This window comes from Etheostoma spectabile, chromosome 23, assembly GCF_008692095.1.
Source record: "Etheostoma spectabile isolate EspeVRDwgs_2016 chromosome 23, UIUC_Espe_1.0, whole genome shotgun sequence".
In the NCBI taxonomy this organism is placed as follows: domain Eukaryota; kingdom Metazoa; phylum Chordata; class Actinopteri; order Perciformes; family Percidae; genus Etheostoma; species Etheostoma spectabile.
In genome coordinates this window covers 9063934-9068138 of record NC_045755.1, presented here as the reverse complement: position 1 = coordinate 9068138, position 4205 = coordinate 9063934, and the positions used below count along the sequence as shown (strand labels likewise).

Sequence of the window (4205 nt, the reverse complement as noted above, 5' to 3'; positions counted from 1 at the left end):
AAGGCAAAAGGGGGTCCAACCCGTTGGGCTCTATATTATAAAGTCTTACATTTTTACACACACCACTTTGGGTGGTAAAGATAATCCAGTGAAATGTTTTCTTTTCTCGGTATTAACAACAAAGTGTCACAAAACAAAAATGGCGGCAGACCAAACTGAGGGTGGAGAGAGAGAAAAAAAAGAGATGAAGAAGTTAGAAGTCAGAGAGAGAAACAGATCTGTGGGGTTCGATAAATAAACAACAGAATAAGAAGAATGTGTGTGTGTGAGTGAAATACCACTTCAAATAATGAACCAACAATCAATCAATCAATCTGCCACAACAACAACTTCCTGGAGCTGCTGTTTGCACGCACACACACACACACACACACACACACACACACACACACACACACACACTCTCAGTAAGGAGTCGCCCCAGCCTGTGTCACAACATCAGACCAGTAAACCACGCCCTCAACAGTCTGTAGCTGATACCTCAAACTCCTTTAATGAAGGTCCCGAGGTACGATGATGGATATATTTTGTGTATTCATTGTAATTTCTCTTCTCTCCTCTAGTATCTAGTGGAAGAACCAGACACTCGCACCCCCATTCAGCCAAATGGAATGATCCTTTGTTTTTAATAACCAGCGTATCACACCCTTTGAGATTGCAACTCTTGTCATTGTTTTTATCAACTCAGAAATATAGCTAATTCAATCTATGTGTAACTTGAAGGACAACCGAGACCATTTTACACCCTTCAAAAAATTCTATTGATCACTTAAAGCTCTTCATGGCCTCTCGCCTTGTTATATTTCCGACCTTTTTAGTCCCATATGCACCAGCCGCACCCTGGATCCTCGGGCAGAGGTCTGCTATCTGGTCAAGTCTGGACTGAAACTAAAGGGGACAGGTGGTTTGGTGCCCGGCCCCGAGGATCTGGACCAGCTGCCCGAGGAAACCAGTGTCTGCTGAGTCAGTGAACTCTTTTCAAGTCCCTTCTAAACCTACTTCTAAGAGGACTCTCCCGATCTTATTTTACTTTACTTTATCCCTTTTATTTTATTGTATTTTACTAATTTTATATTTATGTTTTTAGTCTTTCATTTTTTTCATGCTTTTCATCTTTTGTTATTATTGTCTCTTGGGTATTATTGTCTTTACACTTGTTAAAGCACTTTGTAACTGTTGTAACTTGATGGCTCCTCATGTTCACATTTTTTTCTAGTCAAGTGATTCCAGATTTGCCGTGCAGGCGTGACTGTGCCTCCCTCCTCTTTTTGGGGCGATGATGAAGCAGTCCTCTCCCCTGCAGCGAGGCTCTCCTAGAGACTGTCACTCGAAGCTATTCAGCGGAAATGGAAGCATTGTCCCTTTTCCTCTCTCTCGCTTTCAAGGACTTTCAGACTCACAAGTGTCTATTGTCGCTGCAGGAGCCTTAACATTCAGCCACAACGTCGGACTATTTCATTTTCATTGGTTTCATACACTTTCTGTCCATTCGTGTGCTTTAATGGGTTCTGTGGTCTATTTGGGTCCGTTTACAGGTCCTTGAAGTGACAACGTTTGAGAGCCCACGGCTCAACGAGCGTAGATCAGACACCAAACAAGTACAAGACAAATCATTTTTTTTTGTCTTCTGTGTCAAGCAAATGATCTGACAGAACAAAACAAAGGAAATGCTAACTATTTTTAGAGAATATTTGTTCTTTTTTAAAGCACTTCATCCATGTGAGGATACCTGGCCTAAAAGAGACGGACCAGGGACCAGGGACCAGGGACCAGGGACCAGGGACCAGGGGACCAGGGACCAGGGACCAGGGACCCCCCCCCCCCCCCCCCCCACTACATATGTGTAAATTGAGTTGCATATTAACTTCAATAACATGCAGGGCGGCTACGGCTTTACACACACATTTTTTGGGGAACACAACACAAGCTTTTCAAAAGAAATCGGTGGCATAGTCATCAGTGTTGTAAACCAAAATGTGCCACAGTAAACTCTCAGCTTAACTGTATGACGATGATGATGGATTTTTTTTTAAACCATCCCATAAGTGTGGCAAAACACAATGACAAAAAAACAGTGTTGCAGATGTTGATGCGCCCTCTGGTGGACAAACCATGCAACGCCAACACTCACAACATGGCTGACCACACACACACACCACACACACACACACACACACACACACCACACACACCAAACACACAACACACACACACACATTAGGTACACCTGTCCACTGCTCGTTAACACTTAATTTCTAAGCAGCCAATCACATGGCGGCAACTCAGTGCATTTAGGCATGTGACCATGGTCAAGAGATCTCCTGCAGTTCAAACCGAGCATCAGTAGGGGAAGAAAGGTGATTTAGTGACTTTGAACGTGGCATATTGTTGGTGCCAGAAGGCTGGTTCTGAGTATTTCAGAAACTGCTAATCTACGGGATTTTTCACGCACAACCTCTCTAGGGTTTACAGAGAATGTCCGAAAAAGAAAAAACATCCAGTGAGCGGCTGTTCGTGGGCGAAATGCCTTTTTGATGCCAGAGTCAGGAGAATGGCCAGACTGGTTCGAGCTGATGAAGGGCAACAGTGACTCAAATAACCACCCGTTACCACCAAGGTGGGCAAAGAGCATCTCTGAACGCACAGTACGTCGAACTTTGAGGCAGATGGGCTAAGCAGCAGAACCCACATCGGTGCCACTCCTTTCAGCTAAGAAGGAAACTGAGACTACAATTGCACAAGCCATCGAAATTGGACAATAAATTGGAAAAACGTTGCCTGGTCTGATAGTCTCTATTTCTGCTGCGACAGTGATGGTAGGGTCAGAATTTGGCGTCTACACATGAAGCATGGATCCATCCTCCCTGTATCACGGTTCAGGCTGGTGGTGGTGGTGTCATGGTGTGGGGAATTTTTCTTGGCACTCTTTGGGCCCCTTGGTACCAATTTAGCATCGTTGCACAACGCCACAGCCTACCTGAGTATTGTTCTGACCATGTCCTCCCTTTATGACCATAATGTACCCAACTTCTGATGGCTACTTTCAGCAGGATAATGCCCATGTCAAAGCTGGAATCATCACACTGGTTTCTTAACATGACAATGAGTTGGCTGTACTCAAATGGCCTCCACAGTCCACAGATCTCAATCCATAGAGTCATCTTTGGGATGTGGTGGAACGCGGGATTCGATCATGGATGTGCAGCCGACAATTCGCGGCAACTGTGTGATGCCATCATGTCAATATGGACCACTCCCTGGTGTTCTCCAGCACCTTGTTGAATCTATGCCACCGAAGAATTGAGGCATTCTGAGCAAAAGGGGGTCCAACCGTTGGGCTCTATATTATAAAGTCTTACATTTTACACACACACTTTGGTGGTAAAGATAATCCAGTGAAATGTTTTCTTTTCTCGGTATTAACAACAAAGTGTCAAAACAAAATGGACGGCGACCAAACTGAGGGTGAGGAGAGAGAAAAAAAAGAGATGAAGAAGTTAGAAGTCAGAGAGAGAAACATATCTGTGGGGTTCGATAAATAACAACAGAATAAGAAGAATGTGTGTGTGTGAGTGAAATACCACTTCAAATAATAACCAACAATCAATCAATCAATCTGCCACAACAACAACTTCCTGGAGCTCTTGTTTCACCACACACACACACACACACCACACACACACACACCCACCACACACACTCTCACCTCCACAGGTGTGGTGTTCTGTGAAAACTCGTCGGGGGAGGGCAGGACTTTCATCGTGGCTCTCTGGATCAGATCAAAACCGCTTCCCATCACCACAATCCTTCGACCACCGCTGCGAGCGCACACGCACACACACACACACACACACACACAGTAATTACATATATAAATACATTTACACACAAACGGTTCTAAAATGCATTATTTCTCTTCATTTCTCAATCATTTTGAATCCCTTGTAGTCGTCTTGCATCTCTGATTCTTTTGCATTCACTTTTAGTAATTTGTTTTGGGGGGGGGGGGGTGGGGAGGGCGGAGGTGCAGCCATTTGAAGTCATTTTGCATGTCTTTGTCGGCAGTTTTGGTCTAATTGTTGTCGTTTCTCTGTAGTCGTCTTGCAGCTCTGTGATTGTTTCTATTATATGTATCTATTTTCAAAATTTGGATCTCTTTGAGGTCATTTTGGGTCATCGGTAGTCGGTATGCGTTTGTCATTTTG

At 44.2% G+C, this 4205-nt stretch overlaps 1 protein-coding gene and 1 pseudogene across 15 annotated transcripts in view; both read right to left on the bottom strand.

Moving 5' to 3' along the window:
• nrcama (neuronal cell adhesion molecule a) overlaps positions 1 to 4205 on the bottom strand; it is a 1100153-nt gene that overhangs the window by 407659 nt on the left and 688289 nt on the right. The gene's annotated exons all lie outside the window — the stretch shown is intronic.
• The window catches only part of LOC116673021 (plexin-B2-like), a 279884-nt pseudogene that overhangs the window by 27793 nt on the left and 247886 nt on the right, over positions 1 to 4205 (bottom strand).